This window comes from Rhamphochromis longiceps, linkage group LG18 (assembly GCF_057381845.1).
Source record: "Rhamphochromis longiceps isolate RC_006_pf linkage group LG18, R_longiceps_female_GT1.1, whole genome shotgun sequence".
NCBI classification, from domain to species: Eukaryota; Metazoa; Chordata; class Actinopteri; order Cichliformes; family Cichlidae; genus Rhamphochromis; species Rhamphochromis longiceps.
In genome coordinates, this window is record NC_140574.1 from 34,571,867 (window position 1) to 34,590,485 (window position 18,619).

At 40.6% G+C, this 18,619-nt stretch overlaps 1 protein-coding gene across 1 annotated transcript in view; it reads left to right on the forward strand.

Annotated features, from left to right (window-relative positions):
- The window catches only part of astn1 (astrotactin 1), a 481,448-nt gene that overhangs the window by 432,749 nt on the left and 30,080 nt on the right, over window positions 1-18,619 (forward strand). The window lies entirely within an intron of this gene.

Genomic DNA, 18,619 nt, shown 5'->3' on the forward strand with positions numbered 1-18,619 from the left:
CATAGCTAATCAGTGGCTCTGTCTAGACCCTTAAGGATGGCATAGATAATATGCTTTGTTCTCGCTGGTGTAACAGACTCTAGTCTCTCATTAATTGCTTCAAAACAAACTCACAAACAGCATTTGCCCAGGAGGTTTAATCCATCACTGCAAAACTGAAGCAGAAAATAAATTTATCAGACTTTCTTGCTCGCTGCCTGAAGTCCCGTTTTGTTTAGTGTCTGCTTGCAGAAAAGCATGACACTGCACTGTTAAAAGAGCTGAGTTTACAAATACTCCGCTTAAACCACTGGAGCCGTCTTTGAGGGTACTTCCTATGTCTAATATGCACTTTAATGTCGGCCTTAAGATTGTTGCAGTTTGTTTTTTTAGCCTTCTGGGGGGTTTTTTTCTTCTCTTTTTTTAATCGTCAGCAGTTATGTGAAAGTCTCTTTCCTTCGGGTATCTTTATTTTATTAAGAAATGGTGTATCTTTATCAAGTGTGATTTAGAAAGTATAAGCGCATATTTTGCATGTGGGTGTTTTGGATGTTTTAGGGGATATGGTTTACATTTTTGAGCTGAATAACACTCATAATGAATTTCTATTTACTGACTATTTTGAGTCCTGCAGATTTAATAAAGTTGGTATGTTATAAAATCCTGTTCAAGTAGTTCATGAACACATCAATCCAGTACATGTATGACGTACTGCTTCTACCAATTAACATTCACAATAGAGGTGTTGAGTTATACACGTATTGATATTAGGGCTGGGCCATATTATACCGTTCACGGTAATACCGGTATAATGTTAGGCAACGATAGGAAAATGAAATATCGCGATAGAATGGGAGTAAAACGCGCATGCGCAGTGCCTTTGTTTTCATACGCACATGGCCGATTGTTGAGTGAAACAGATGAACCAGAATTGGTTTGTAAAAATGGTGCAACTTCAGTGATGTGGAACTGGTTTGGTGTTTGTCCGTCAGATACACGACAAAGCACATTTTTTTGCAGAACATGCAAGCGGCCGTCGTTATTGTCGTATTTGTCAGACTAAGATGCTCTTAAATCTGGGAGTAATCTGGGTCCTAAACTCCGTATGCTTCAGGTCAAACAACACTGCAGCATCACAGAGTTAAAAACTGTCTAAATTCTTTCATCTTTAATAAAACGATCAGCATTTCTGCTTTACCAGGTGTAACTATGAAGTTTAACTTCCAGGCATCCATGAAAACTAAAGTTATTACATTTAACGGAGTTAGACGTTAGCAGGAAGCTAGCGGAAGTTAGCTCGCTAGTTTCGCTAGTTACCTAAGCATGATATAGCATGTTCTGACGGAGAGATTTCTGAAAAAAATCAAACGTACAGCTCTGCTATCACTTCCAACATAAATGAAGACAGGAAACTAAACAGCAGTGACGTTTGTAGGGTTACTGAAGTTGGGCTAGCTGGTATATAATGATGTGCTACGTGATCGCTAGCGACACAGCTATGTTAGCATAACATAAACAGTGAAGCTGGAGGACGAACACTAACACTTTTCCACTTATAAAAGTTAACGTGAAGGTTCTTCATGGTTAGAGACAAATGCAATCGCATGGCAGGATGCTGTAAAAGGACCAAACTTCAGTCAGGAGAACAACTGAGATAATCCATCCACAATACGAGGTTAGTCATTAATATACTGCAACAACATGGGAATAGAGCAGCTGCCAGAGAATTCAACATTAATGAATCAGTGGTACAGAAGTGGAGGAAGCAAGAAGAATGAGTTTAATAAAGTTTGATTTATCTGACTGCTTTGTTTCGCTTAATGTGCCTTATAATCCCGTGCACCTTATGGTCCGAAAAATACGTACTGCACACTGCAGTTTAATGTTGCAAAGCACCTCTTTTTAACTTCAGTGGATATTATACATGGTTATGCTCAGGATATGTCAGCCCATTTCTACTGGAAATGCCTTTTGGTTAAACTTTCAGCAAGGAATTTGCATTTGCACTGTTACATTTTTATAAAGCTTTAATGTACATAAAAACCAGCTTCTTGTTTAAGTGAAAATAAATGGAAGGTTGTCTTTTTGCGCTAGTAATGTTGTGGAGTTGTATTTTGTCTCGCATCAATTATATCGTCGGTTATATCGTTATCGCAAATTTTCAAATATATATCGTGATAAATATTTTTGGCCATATCGCCCTGCTCTAATTGATATGACAGTCATAGTTTCAAGTGTATGAAGGCTCCCGTCCCATGTATGGCTTGGTCCTGCTACAGTTTAAGTAGGATAACATCCTTGTGACTTGGAAAACTTTGTGGTCACTCGTGATAAAAGTGAATTTTTCAGCAACCCAAACAGTTGTGGCAAACAATTAGCCATCCAGATGTGAGTGTATAAGAACCCCAAGCTCTCCATTACCACCTGTGGTTGGAAGGCAAGTAGTGACCTATGCAATTGCTCCTCTCAAACAACTCAGCTGTTACTTTTAATTGCCAACTAATTTATAAACACTGAGCGATTGCTAACAAATTGCAATCAGCTGGAGTCAGTTTGCACTCAAGACTGCAACCTGTCAGCAAAGCCTTTCTTTGCAGTAGGAAACGTGACTAAACTGGTTGCCAAATGTTTGTATTCTGTGCCTTTCTGCAGCTAAATCACTGCCCTGCGTCTACGTCACTATTAGTGAAGGGATTTCAGTTTCAATTCTGTGAGGCTCTGGCTGGACTGAATTTCTGTGGTCAGTAATAGATTTCCAGTTTATGTCTATTCATCACAGTTAATCATTGTATCATCATATTGCATATAATTGCCAGCTTGACCCCATTCAATCACAAACTCAGATTGTGATTGTCTGATTGCATTATAAGTCACTTTGAAGATGGCCACTGACTGTGAGCAGTTGCAGACCTGGTCCCCATTTTCAAAGTCAATGGGATTATAATTTCCTAGGACACTGTAGCAGTATTGTGGTCATGCCATGGTCTCCTTAATGTGACTGAAGCATAAGTTACACAATTAACTGCTTAACTGGAGCTTCAGCTCAAAGTGTCTACACAGTTTCTGGCAAACTAAGCTAAAGTTTGGGCTCAAATTGTGGTCATAAATATTTTAAATTGGTAAATCAAATGCGTATTTGTGAACTGAGTTTTGTAACCTTGTAAACCAAAATATCTGAATATGTTATGTTTGTAAAGATACAAAGCAAACAAAAAACTACGTGTAAAACTCTGCGCTCAACTCCCCGGGCTGTGTGTGACTTTTAACTTGCAAGTACACATTTTGACCCAATTTGTCTTTCTTTTAGCTGATTGGTCAATGTCATGTCAATCACAAATTTAACAATCCAATTAGAGAACAGATGGGTCTGTCGGTGCTTTGCTGAGCTCATCTATAGATGCACAAACATTTTCAGATATTTTGGTTTACAGGGTCACAAAACTCAGTTCACAAATACGCATTTGATTTACCAATTTAAAATATTTATGACCACAATTTGAGCCCGTACTAAAGTGACTCCCATTATCACCGTTAACTTTTCTATTATTGCAGATACTTGTCCTGCACATCTGGGAGACAGGCTGTGGCCTTGGTGTTGAGTTCATTTCATTACTAATTTGTTGTTGGCTTTGGTCGTTGCTCTTTTGCTTTTTCTCTGATTTCCAAGAACCCTGAAGAGCTGCTCCGTTAAAGTATAAAGATACACGTGGCCATACTAGACTCCATATTTTAAATCTTAGTGTTTTGGCCACTGCCATGTTGGTTTTTTAGAGCCTTATATGGAGTGTCAAGTTATTAGCAAAGGCTAGCTAATTAGCAAGCTGCACAGAGATTCGGAGTATATCCTAAGGTTTATGTTGTTTTGTAGTTATGTGACAGCATGTTTCACGTCATGAGTGTCAAGAAAGTAAGGTAACGAGCAGTGGAATTCATTTTTTTAACAGTAACAACCCCAACACTGCACTTATCGGCCAATTAGTGCTAAGTAAAAGTCTATTAAAATAGTTTAAATTGACAAAACCAAGGCACAAACTAGCAAGCCATGTTAGTCAGATCCAGGAGGATAAGATGTAAAATTAACATGAGATTCTGTGGGGAGCTGATAGACTTCTGGAGGCACTGTGTGGCTTCCTCAGCACTGGCTTCACTTCTCAACTCCTGAAGTTGCCCCTCAGTCCACAGGTGTCTGTATAGTTTCCAGTCGGACTGACTGAGTTGTGTGGCAGAGAAGGACCCACTCACACGGTGTTGCAGGTTGTCATGTGTTTATGGCTAAGTGTTTTTGGACACATTTTACTCTGGCAGCTTTTCAGCTGCGTTCCCTGCTCAGCACAGCACACCGCTCTCCTCCACTGGTCTCAGCAACATCCTCAAAAAGGGAGACACAATTAGACGATGGAGGTCAGGTGTGTCAGTCAGCCCCTGAACCCAGTACTCCACCCCTCCCCTGCAACCAAACCCCGCCATATAGTTTCTTCATTTGTAACCATCAGATTTCTTTTTTCTAATTTGTTGATGCTGATCACTGCATAGTGACAAACTTGTGTTGTGACAGCTCTAAGCCTAAACTTGTTTGATTTTTGCCTAACACTGAAGTGCATGAGAAGTGTTAAGCAGGAAGAGACAAGCTGAAATCCTCTCTGATGCCGTACAGATAGGAGGAGGATGCAAAGAGAGACTGTGATTTCATATTGAAAAAAGCTGCCGGGAGCTATGCAGGCTTCTCCACCCACTGGAAAAGAAGCGCTAAATCTCACCGGCAAAACTCAAATGCGGTTTGACTCCTCAACATATTTGAACCCTTTCACCTCCTTCACACTCAGCAGGCGCATAGAAGCTAACGTATAGGGTCGGGGGATTACAGAGTTTACTGAGATCAAATTCCATATCTTCGGGGCATTTAAGTTGTCAAAACTTTTAACGGCTCTCTCGCGCTGCCATTTGGACTCTCCGATGTGTGAAATTGCCCCGCGCTGCTCTAATTGCACTAAATGAAAGCTATCCAGATCTGGTTGTTGTGGCTTGGCTGTGTTAAGAAAAACACATACGTAATGTTTTATCACAGCTTGCCACCTATGCATCTCATCTTTAATGGATGATTGATTGCTTGGGAGGACACACCCTGATGCGAACACGACTGAAAAGGGTGCCTGGGTGTGGATGTGGAGTTCAGGAGAGCAGAGTGAGAGCAGGGGAGACAGGCAAACTGAAAGATGGAGAGATCTGGAGAGCCCTCTCTGCACGGCGTGGTTTTTATTTCAGCTGTCAGTCTTCTGTCATCTCCGAGAATACATCTCACACGATCTGATGTTCAATTCTTCACAGATCTCTTCTTGGCTGCCTCTACTTTCCTCTTCTGTTTTTTCCTACCAGCTCCCTCATCTTTCCTCTCATCTCCTGACCCCTCCTGTTCCATTACTTTTCTCTTCTTAACTCTTCTCATTTAATCTTTATTCTAACCACTACCTTTTTCTTATCCTTGCCTCTTTGCTTTCAGGTTTCCAGGGGAAAAAAGAGAGGAGAGGAGGCCAGGGATGGGGCCTCCTTTTTTTTACCAGACTCATATTTCTTGCTTTTATTTTATCTTTATAATCTTCTCCTCCTTAGTCTTTGTTTTTTTCAAAGCGCATCCAGAGGGTAAACCATGGGTCAAACTAAACAACTATCTCATTAGTAAAACCTTTTCAAGCAACCATAGTTAACCTACTGCACTATAATGTACCATAATGTCTAAGTCACAGCTCTCTTATGACAAAGGAATAGTAAAACAGCTCCTCATCACGTGCAGGCTGTATTTACTGCAATAGGTTTTACAGCATGATAAATTAGGAGTTATGATGGATGCATTACAGTATCTTTGCACCATCTTTAATGATACTTTAACAGGCTTTGATATAACTGTGTAATGTGGCATTATAGATCATATTGAATCCCTGTTCTAAATAAGTGACAATGGAAATCCATCAGTGGTAATACAGAGACCTGCTTTACGCAGTCGTGGGCGTATATCCGCAGAATATAGTTTAATAAATAAAAGGCTTGCCAGTTCTGGTGAATGTAATGATGCTCAAACTTTTAATACTGTACAGCTTAAATGAACACCATCAGCCCTCTGGAGACAAATAGATCTGCTGTGTTCCAGTAGTTTGCTAATTTTGCTGTTTTTCTGCCATCGTTCCTGTTTCCCCAGGTTTCCCTGTTAAAACTAAATAAGATATTATCAAATCAGGACCAAATGTTGGACTAAGAGAATCTAATGAACAAGAAGGCAGTGGCTATCATACAATAGATAATGTGTTTTGGGAATTTTCTCTCTATTCCTGCCTGTCCCTGTTACTCTGTCAAACGCATCACCTCCTGTGGGTGGTGGATAAGGAAAGTTAAATTGCTACATGAAAGGGAGAATTCTTTTAAAAGGTATTAACCAATTGCTCGCATATTGGATTTGCATGTTAACACGGTATGAGTCATTTGTTTTCACACTGGTAATGCTGCTCTTGGAAAACCCTTCATGCTACTTCAATGGATGTAATAATATTTCATCCCTGAAGTTAATCCTCAAATGTCTTGCATGATAAATTCCAGAAGGACGGTGAAAGCAGAACATCCATTTATGGGAAAAGATCTGCAAAGACAGTACTGCTCATCTGTGCTGGAAACAAAAAAGATGACCACTTGCTTTCTCGGAATGCATAGCAGAAACAGATGTTTGCTACAAAACATCTTTTAAGCTGCGGTCTTTATCTATGAAGCACAGACCCGCTGACAGATGCACGGTTGCATTTGCTGTCCTGTAATACCGATAAATCTACACACAGTACATACAGCTGATGATCAAGAGAGTCCAGGTCTCGACTCGATGTTGAGCTGACAACACACTGTTTGTGCGGTAATCTCTTTCTTAACAAGCTTCAGGCACACAAGGTGAGATCATAGCGAAAGCGCACACATACGCTCACGCATATGCACGGTCCCAAGCAGATGTTTGCAAATAGGAAGTCTGCTTTAAGTCAGAGCACCACTCGGCTGGATCGGTCTCGCTGTGAAAACAAACATCCCCTGAGCTGGAAGCAATCCAATGATCTGACGGCTTTGATCACCCGGCGAATGAGAGGTTTGCTTAGGGTCAGTGGAACTCGGTATCCCCTCAGCAAACACATTACTCACCTGTTTACGTCATACACTTACACACAGACAAACAGGCCGACCGGAACATGTGTGCCTTATCCCCAGACCAAAATTGGGAAGAGCTTCCTCTTAGCGCTGGCAATTTCCTCAGAGCTGCCACTGCTTGACCTTTCCCACCTGCTTTCTCTTTACTGATAACACTGCAGCACGGCGCCATCCAAGTCAGGCCGGTCGTTTCATGGGTAGCTGGGTGTAAATTACAATCCATTCGTCAACATGTTTAATGTAGTTTGCATGCTTGGCTTTACCCAACACCTCACTCCTTTAACTGTATGTCCAAAACTTGCCTTGGAAAAGCTTGAGCGCAGAAGGACGAACAAAAAATAATAATTTGAGGATGTTTTGAAAAAGAGCCCACTTCACCCTCACTCCACATGAAGGTTGAGTCTTACAGTTTACCCAATGATTTGATCCAACTCACCGCAGATGGTCATCACTTGACAGCTCTACACTTCTCTGTATTTGGGTGCCCGGCATAAAAACACTTGAGGCTTGGTGTTAACTGCAAAGTTCCTCATCGGTCTTTGATCTGGCAACTTCCTAGCACGCACACTTGTGAAACACCACATAAGTGAAGACGGTGTCGGTAAGTCCGCGCCTGGTATCTGGATCAATAATAAATACCGTTTGATTTTAAAATTCCATTCACTTTATCTTTTCCAACATAAGCATCAGTGTCTCCCTGTGGGTTTCAAATTGAACCCCACCCAGGGATTCCAGCAAGGCTGGCTTCTCTGAATTCATGTTCAACATAGAAACAGATGGGACTTGGAGCTTTCTGCTCTAAAACAAGCAAGATTCCTATAGTACTCAAGAGCAAACATCCAAACATTATAAAACAGCTTCTTACCTTGGATAAAAGGTGGGATGGAGAGATTCTTTCATGCTAATCTTGCTTTCCTGACATCATCTGTAAAGGACCATAAAGAGTTTCCTTCTTAACTGCAAAGTCACAAAGTTGGAGAAGTAAATGTTTAGTTGATAATTAGCAAAAGCTGTGGCTCAACTGTTCAACACGATGCAGTGTTAAAACCACTCTGCCTCATCACAGCAGCAGATTACTACTGACGTGTTTAAAAAAAGCTTTACTGTGAGAGTGAAATGAATTTAAAAAGCCTTCAGTGGGATAAAAGACACACTATCTAATCTCTGACTAGCTCTCACCAGAATCCTGTTTCGTATGCTGGATTAGGATGTAGGGCCATACGCTTCTTTTCATGACGGCATTGCTGAACTAACCAGTCACAGTGTCCTACTGATTTAACCTTAAGGAGAGCTGCTGTACAAGATTTCATTAGATACGCTTTGATTAAAAAGCATATGCAATTCTAGAGGCATTATAAAGACGCACATTTTTTATGTCAGAAGCTCCACTGATAAGTCAGAGTCTCTGCCAAACGGACATGGGATTAATGATAGACAGTTAGGTGATTGTGTTCAATTCATTTTCCATGTGGATTTGTGGTTCTTCGTGTAATTATAGAGTGCAAGAGTGCAGAGTGTGTATGGAGTTAATACCTACAGTACTTGCAAATGGACAGCAGAGTGCACTGTGCTTGTGTGGTTTGGAAAAATAAGGCCTTTTACTGCATTTACCTCAAGTGGTGCCACAGTTTGAATGGACTCAATTGCTGCAGATTTACATGTCTACACAGTCACATTGCTTGTTTTTCTCACCAGTAACTCCGTTTAGCACAACTAAAGTGAGTCAATTAAAAGTCTGAAGATATTCTTAGAAGTTTTGAGACAAAGAGAGGTGAGGCTGAGATGGTTTGGGCATATGCAAAGGAGAGATGGTGGATATATTGGACAAAGAATGTTGAATATGAAGCCGCCTGGAGGAAACGAGGAAGACCTCAGAGGAGATTGATGGATTTTCTGTTATTTTTGTTTCATTACATTTGTAGTGTGATTGGCATTGCTTACTCTCTTACCATAGTGCGTTACTGGCTGGTTCAATAAAGATCACCTACAATAATATAGAGAAAAGCCCAGTCAGAGACCCACTATGAGCAAACACTTGGCAACAGTGGGAAGGAAAAACTCCCTTTTAACAAGAAGGAACCTGGGAGGAGCAGCCATCTGCCACAACCCACTGGGGGTGAGACAGGACACAAGGCACACTGTGGAAGAAAGCCATCATGGGAAATCCCCCAGCACCCTAATCCTGTTACAACGCGACTAAGGGAGCCAGAGATTTATAATAATTAATGATTTAATTAGAATCAAATGCATTAATTGTGTTAATTCAATTATTAAACTAGAATAAGATAAACTCAAGATGTCCCATCAGTGTCTGTCAACAATGTTTCATAACACTTGATTATTTTCTCAATGGTCTTGGTACCTAATTGTTAGTTTTGCAAGTGAAGTTCCAGGTATTGTAACCCTGTAAGCTTATTTGTAACATAAGAGGATTCGATGCTGAACTTCAGTGCCTTTTTTACAGGTTTTTAAAAATTATTTTCTTTACGACTATTGTAATGCATAATGTAACCATTGTCCTTTTTTTTTTATTCTACCAGTTTTCTGCAGTCACCCCAGAAAAATCAATGCTTGAAGGCCACAGTAGGATGAAAATGATCATGAAACTGCAGGACACTGATTTAACCTTTATGTTATGTTAACCTTGCTTTTATAGACCAATAATCAGAACGCAGCAAGATGGCAACCAGCTGAGTCAAGTTCCCTATTGCAAAGAGACGTGACACAAAGACTTGCACCCAGCAACGCAACTTGTCAGCAAACTGTGTTTATAAATTTTAAAGCAGTTAATTGCAAACTTTTGCAATTCTCAGAAAGAATGTAGTCAGTCAGTATCAGACTACAACTGTTTAGAGACAGGTTGCCAACTACATTGGTCGCCCAAAGTTTGAGGGTGTTTTATGCTCAACCATTGGGTTACAACAGATGCTTGAGTTGTAGACCTGAAACACCGACTGTGTGTGAGGAAAGTGAGCTAAATGAAATATTTTGAGCCTATCCCACCTTTGACAGGAGAGACAGCTGACGCCACACTGCAACCCTGAATTGGATAACTGGAAGAAGATGGATGGAAATGAAAATAGCACGGATAGAAAGTAAAAACATTCTCTGCGTTGCTTCTGAACATTTCTCCTGTTTACAGAGCTAGCTGCATTTTAATCAGCAGCGGGGTCTTCACTGTCTAATGTAGCTGAACCCAGCAGTCACATAAAACAGTCATTAAGACAGAAAATAGTCGGTGTTCTGAAGCCTCAGTGAAATGAAAAAAGTTCACACCAAAAAGCAAATGTTGCCCTCGATGAATTATTTACTTTTATTTATTTCTTAATTTTTGGCAAGTTCATAAAAAAGTGGGAAATCTGCGTGATCTGGATGACACAGCATCAGGATTCAGCTTCGCTAAACACGCAAGGAAGTAAAGCATTTGGCGCAAATCGGCGTGGATTGACACATTCGTCAACATAGAAGCATATCCGTTGCGTGAGACAAACACCTGATGGACAGCCTGGATACTGAAGCACTTAAAAATGTCGTCAGCACGAACTGTCCATAAGAGACGGCAGTTCTCTCGAGACAAACTGGAAAGAGAAAGATTTGGACTTGGAGAAGCTAAACAAGCCAAAAAACCCTCCATATAAACCACATATAAAGCAATGATGAGTGAACATGCAATGACAGGAATGACACGCATGGAGCCTTTACTTAAGAACTCCTGTTGTGTTGTTGCTAGGCGCATCCGCCCTAATCCAAGGTGTTCCATTCTTTTATTGATTCGGCCAAATCGAGTTTTAGCGTGCAAAGCCCTCTCACGGTAACTGCTATCAATTTGGTCAACCTCACTTCTATCAAATTATAAAACAATTTATCACCCCTTTGTAGATACAAATTACACCGCTGTGACGCAAATGCAGCTTTGCAGCATACATATCAAACACAAATTGAGAGAAGGCAGAAACAATTTGGAGAGCTGTTCCTCCTTTTTTTTCTTCAACATGAGGCGGTTTATATAATTAAGCCTTCAGCCGGTCTCATACTCTTCAACCTCATCTTCCTCTTTCTGTTCTGTTTATTTAACAATTACCCCTTTATCTTCAATGAAATGCTGGTCTTTAGAAGTTACAAACAGTCCCGTGCATCCAGCCAATCTCCACGGTCTGGTAGTGGTTGTGACCGCCGCTGGAGTGCCAAAAAATAAAAATGAAGGGCCCGTCAAAGATCAGATTTTGTTGTGTTGTCGGCCGCTTTTCCTTTTATCCAACGGAAAGGTAGATGACCGAGTCCAGATGTTATTTGTTAAGGGTGTTGCTGCCAGTTGTGTTGGTGTGGCTGCCAGCTGCCAATTACAGCTAGTTACAAGGAAGCTGTCTGCTTTAACAGAAGTGGATGAAATTCCAGACAGCCCTTAGTGAAACCTGTTATAGGGTGGAGAAAGGATCTCATTTGAGTCTTTACCTTTACAGGCAGAACCTGTGTGTGTTTGTGTGCACATATGTGTTCTTTCCATGGGCTTCAGGGTCTCACGTGTCTCTCTATAAACCTGACTTCACATTAACTATCACGGCACATTTTAAATATCATTTCAGTTGAAGCAAGTTGCTTCCACAGCTCCACAGTCACATGCCGCACGAGTCACTGGCTCTACTTCGACTTGTGAATGAAGCATCCCAAAAGAAATCTACACTTTTTGGCTTTATAAAGAAGTATTACTGTTGAAAATACACTTGCATCTTTTTGCTTATGAATTGAGGTAATTGGTATTACTTCAGTAATACACTTAGTACTGCAGAGTTGCAACAGTTGAAATAGTAGTCCTAGATTTGATCAAGCCTAATCGTGATGGCTTTGTTCCACTTTACGTGCTCAAAATCAAAATCTGTTAGCACAGACTCAATCTAGCTGCTGCTCCTTTAGCCATACGCGCGATTCGGAGCTACTAAATCCAGATAGGCAGTGAAAGCTGCAACATACTTTTTATACTTACAGTATTTCTTTCTCACTGGATCAAACTGATAGGAAATATCAGGTTGAATTAAGCTAATGTTATAAGCCACAAGCAGGCTGTTTTTTATTTTGGAGTCAGAGCAGCAGTATATGATGCAAAATTTAACAGAACCTAACATGCAGAATTTCATGAAACGTGGCAGAGAGGTTTAGCAGGGTTAAAGAGAGACCAGCTAAATCTTGGTGCAAATCTGGTTCACTTTCATTAGGACTTCTAAATAAGTCAGTCGTTGCTATTTGCTGCCAGGTGCCCTTCTAGTTTTCAGATCAAACTATCTGATGTTTGACAGACATTAAGTTTCCACAGTGAAAAAATTATCAAGCACCTGTCCTTTCCATTAAGAAGCAGAGAAAAACAGCCGTGGATTGGCTGCATAGGTCTACACACACATACACACACTTGCACACTAAGGGTCCAGGCCTGCAGAACTGAACTGATGACAGCAGGCATGACTTCAAAAGGTGAGACATCCCATAACTCACATCATTCTCCTGGCAAACCTTGATTTTTCCAGCCAATCATACTCTAAGAATGCTGAGTAAACAATTCCAGCTGAATGACAAGTTTCTCAGAGCACCTTGATTAGATCTAAAACTGGTTCTTTGGAATCTGCATGCAGCATGCACGGTGACTCTACTTGACCTACGAAGCCGCACCTAAAGTGTCCTGTGTCGATGGCTCTCCGTGTGGATGTTCGTGCTGTAAATTTGCACCTGAGTGGAAGGTCTACCAAAAAAATCCAACTTTACTCAAATGATCACTGCGATCATAGAAACGTATTTGAAAAGACAGCAAACACAGAATTTGTGCCACTGCCAAAACCTTTAGCCATGACGGTAGTTTTCCATTCATGTTTCATTCATCCATTCAGCGGATCCATGTCCCTGGGTGTATATGTAAAATAATCAGCAATAAAACAGAAGATATATTTTATCCAAAGATTGGTGAGATTACTGTATTACAGAAGTAGCTAGCACATGAAAAACTATGTAGCCAAAGAAAATCAGATCTAAGAATACAAACAGAATCGCTCAGGAAGGTAAAAAAAAGTCAAGAAATCAGATGTAATGCAATATGATGTGGAGCTTAATATGCAAAAATCAAACAAATAACCACGGCACCATGTGGCAGCCACGCTGAAGCAGATGTTAGAGAAAGTATTCAGCTCTAGTCATCATACTCTAAGAATGTTGCAGACCCACCTGCAGAGGGTGGCGCACAGTTGGCGATGGATAATCCACTTATTATCCATCGCTATTCACCACAGCCACGGTTGTTTGATTCACCTCTGTGGCGTCTGATGGATACAGCAGAGGAACAGTAAGTAACGTGGATGAAGTGTCAGGGCCACAGAAGTCTTCCTTCACAGTTGCACAACTACTACTAATAATGTTAATATTCCATTTATATATACTTGCATACTCACTACTGAGAAACTCTCCCGCAGTGTCTGTTTACAACCTTTGCTGTGTATTCAGGAACTACCGAGCTATAATTTCCTGTTTCAGGCTGATTTAGTGATTTTGCTAAATAGACAAATTTACAGCCCTTCCCAGCTGAACCTAAACCGTCTATCAATGTCATCCTAGGATAAGCCGGTTGGCCTTCTCTACAAATAAAATGCAGGCTCATGTTTCTCAGATACTGGGAAATAAACGCTGTTGAGAGACAATACATCAATGCATTGTGAAAAATCAGAGTTGACACAAATGTGCGCGATTTCTCTTCTTGCCAGCAGCTTCTTTTATTTTATATTTCTGTGACAGCCATAAATCTTTGTATATCCATGTTCCAATTTTTATTTGAAGCATCATTCACCTCCTGTTTTGGCACAATTTGTAACCTATTACTTATAGCGAAGGCATATTTCTCTTTATTCCACTTTTTATTGCACCAAATGTTGAGCAACGCAGACTTTAAGGACTGTGATTGACAACTGCTTTGGAAAGTGTTCCACAGTGGAAATTGGCTCTTCTTTATGTACTGTGCCTCATAGTAAATCAAAGATTTGCTCTCTTAAACTCAGGGAGTATTGCGGAGCTATTCGCAGAATGTTGAATCATAACCCTGGAGCAAACAGGTTTGCAGCCTAGGAGGAAACTTTAATGAAATTGCTCAGGACTCACGCTAATAGATCAGATAATGAGCTAATATCATGTAAAATGGTTTTCACGTACACTTTCCCGTACTTAGTTTCATAGTGGCCGAGCCAGCAGTTCTCCAGCATCCAGAATCAGTTTCATCTTCATCTGTCAGCAATCATTTTGTTTCTGTGTACATTTTTATTCCTATTGTGTTGAGTCATGTCCATAAATGCCATGGCAGCACACAGTGTTACCGCTCTCCTTTGACTGAGGCATTTGTTATAGATAATTTAGGTGCACGTTTTGTTCTTTTGGCCTGCAGGCCACCCACTTCATGCATTGCTGTCATCATGACAGTGCACCGTGGGGTTCCCAAAAACTGGGCTGTATCTATTGGGCTGCAGTTCTGCTGCTTCAGGTGGTAAACTGGCAGGACGGCTACAACTCAGAGGGAAAGATTGGGTAAAAAGTAAATGGCAGTGCTTCAACCCACATCTTGTGTGTCTCAGTCCAAAGCTAATTCAAAGTGTCTATGGCATTTTCATACTTTCAGACGTTCATGTCACCACCAGCTCTGAGTTTTAATGAGCTTTTGTCTTTTGTGTGAGCAAAGGTGTGTTAAAGGATTCATGAACTGTTGGCTCGGATCAGGTCTCCTCCTCCTGCACAACTTTACAACATGTGAGAACGGCAGTTTGGGAGTAAGAGTAGACAGGGATCTGAGGACGTGAGAATGGATCACCAGTACGGACTTGGCTAGTAATTTTCCAATCACAGGAGACTGACACTGCCAAAGGCACCTTGAGATCAGTGATTGAGTTGAGGCCAAATGTGCAACATAGTTCAAAGGAACACTATGTTTTCTAGACTAGAATCATTCCTATTTATCACAACGTGGGGTCCTAGAGTTTGGAAATACCTTTGTTCAACTTTGCTCTGAGCAGAGTCCAAAAAGTACAAGAAACATGAGCAGTGTGATGTTTCAGATGGGTTGTAAAGTATCAGTCAGTATAGCCAGTGTATCACTTTATTTGGGGCTAAAATTACAACTAGCCCATACACAGAGAAAAACCCAGCTTCTCACAACTTGTGTGTCGATCTCTTTTAATGAGACTGCTCTTACAGACGAGCATTGGACAGATACTGGCATTTTGAAGAAGAACTTCTTGTGGATAAAAAGGAGAACATTGTTATATTGTGACAGGGATTTTTGAATTATGTATCCTGTCATGATCACATTATTTCTCAATGTAATTATCTCAACTAAATAAGTACTGGTTTAATAAGATTTACTAAGGAGACTTTTTAAGAAATTCTCATTTGTGTTTTCCCTGGATAGGATTTCCTTGGTGGACCACAGCGGTGGGATATATCCTGTTATCTGCATTTTCGGGATGGTGCACCTGCTATAAACCTACAACTCTGTAGCTGTTTATCTACTCGCATTCCCTCTAATTCAGACATCCAAAATGAAACACTGGAGGAATGATTGGCTGAAGTGCTGAAATTTATCATGACTGGACTTGGTTTCAAGTGGTGAACTTGATACAAACAATAACAGCTGTTTTCTACACCGACGTAACATTTTGTAAGCACTTTTAACAGCTGGGGAACTGTCACAAGCAACAGGTTCTCAGTTCAACACAACTTTAACAACTTTGCCAAGCTAACGGGATTTAAGATGCTGCTCGAAGAACACCAGCGGCTGAGTTTGTGTTCTTCCACAATTTGAAGTTTTGCTTTCATCGTGTTTGTTAAGTTTAGTTAAGTTTAGTTGTATTTGAAAGCTACGTGTTCTAGGATATGAATGAAATTTTATTTATAAAGCACCAAATAACAACAGTCACCTTAAGACTTTTTATAGTCTAAGGCAAAGACCCAACGATAACAGAGAGAAAACAGAACTAAAGAGGATTTGAAATGAATACAGTAAAAGTTTTGGTTTGTAGGCCAAATGTCAGAACAAGACTCAGAGTGTGATTCACTCTGAGTCTCTCCTTTTTAGCATCTACATGGGTGTTAAGATAAACAAGTAGAATTATAGTATCTGAACTGACGACTATCTATCACCAGGCTTTCGGATGAAATAAAATGTTGTCTTGGTCCTTGGTTGATTAATAAGCTAGAGTGGAAGATTGCTGCTACTCCTCCTCCTCAGCCTGTGACTCTGACTCCGGTGTTGACCTTAACAGGTGACTATTGGTTATAAATAACATCTTACACAATGATCTATGGGGTTGTTTTCTGTGGGAGTGCAGACTTGTTATGATGGATGGCTAATTCTGAGAATTCATATTAATATGGTATTGTCTGGTTATATCAGAAATCTTCTTTCAGTATTTGATCCATATATTTAGCACTTTTTAAGATAGAGCCTCTTTTAATGTGTCTAAAATGTCTTTGCTATGTTTCTTCTTGCTGTAAAAAGCAAAGCAACTAAAAGGGGATGTAAACAGTACCGCCAGTGATATTCTTTCCATTTCTCCAGCCACTAAAAGGCAAACATGGATAAAAGTGAAAGTCACATTCAGTATTTTTTAATTTGAATGAAATGCATTTCAGTTATCCTCATAAATGCCTCCAGTATTAGACAGCTGTGGTAAACACAGCCTGTTTGTAGCACAGTAGTAAATCTCCACTGAATTATAATGTTTAGACAGACAGTAACTGTACATGAAGATTGATGTTGGATGCAGGTTCCCATTTAGAGCATTACTCGCACAGAGATTGAGAGAATTACTTCACATATTCTCGAGCTGCATCCTCCAGAGAAGGTTCAAACACTGTTTCCTTTTCATATGCCTCCTTACGGAGGAGACAGATATAGACCCACAGTGTCACTTTTCATTTACATCTCCAGCAGCGGTTATGTCTTTCGTTCAGTAAACCCCTGTTTTTCCTCCTGCTCTGTCTCAGTCTCACTTGTTTACTAGCTGGTGACACAGAGGAGGTTGACATAGATGGCCACCTTTGAGCACCTGTCATTCACACATACACATATTTTCACACGCAGAGGTGAGGTTGTGTAAAGTACGCACAGGTGACCACTTCAGGGTGTCCATCACTTCACACACAAATATTGCATAAATAAACACAGACAGGGAGTGCTTGTGCCGAGGAGGGTCACCAGTGACCACCTCAGAGCACCCATTGCTTTACACGCCTGTGCATGCACACAGATTTGGGTTTTCCAAAGAGAGGGTTTTTCCTCTGTACAGTGAAACACATCCCAGAGGCCAAGGTGCACCATTAATGCACGCACTGCCAGCTAAACATAGATGAGGTGCTGAAGAAGAGGTGCTGGAGGTGGAGGAGGAGCAAGGGGCCAAAATTCAGAAGCAGTGTGTGAAGCACCAAGTACATCCCATTAGTCACCAGCTTGATTCAACACATCATTGTGGACCACTCTTCTTTACGATTATTGAGTTCATCGAGGTTTTCATCTATTCATTCGTTTAATAGGGTTGAGATTTAGACTTTGACTAGATCACTGCAAAACCCATTCTTTTCTTTTTCAGCCATTCTGTTGTTTTTTTGCTGCTCTGCTTGAGAACATCATCCTGTAGTTTGACACAGTTTTGGCAAAACCTAAGCTATTAGACAGATGGCCTCACAGTTCACTCTAGAATACTTTGGTATACAGAAGAACTCATGGTCGACTCAACAAGTTCAAGGTGCCCACCAACATGCTTGGCAGTTGGTATGAGGTGTTTGTGCTTTACCATTGTGCATTTTGGCTAAACATTTGCACTTTGTCTCCATCTAACCAAAAGACATTGTTCCAGAAGTCTTGGGTGTTGTTCAGCTACAACCTAATCGGTGCTGCCATGTTTGTTTTAGAGAGAAAACACACTCCTCGCAACCCTTCCAAACAAACCATACCTGTTCAGGTTTTTCATGAACTGAGACTTTGAACCCAAGACGTAGGTCTTTTTTATATTTACTCAGAGCATGTCCACCCCAGAGAAGACCGACTATATGTTGGATTCTTTTCATCTTGTGAATAATACATCTTACTGTAAAGCGATAGATTTCAATTGTTTGGAATTGGCCTTATAAATTTGATAGGTAGCAACTGTTGCTTCTCTAAGATACTTGCTGATGTCTTTTCTCCTTGGCATTGTGGTAACACAACACCTGAATGCTCCAAACCTGCAAACTGCCTCTGCTTTTAGAAGTGTTAACACTTGCTGATGATCAGTTAATACAGTGTTTGATTAGCAGGACCTGCTAAGAGGTTAGCCTCTTAAATGGAATCACAGACTGCTTCAGCATTTCGGCTTGCTTTTTGTTAAATAAATGATGGCATGATGTTGTTTATCAGAGGTTGTATGTTACCTAATCTTGAGACCTGATTGTGAGACTTTTTTTCAGGAGAGCA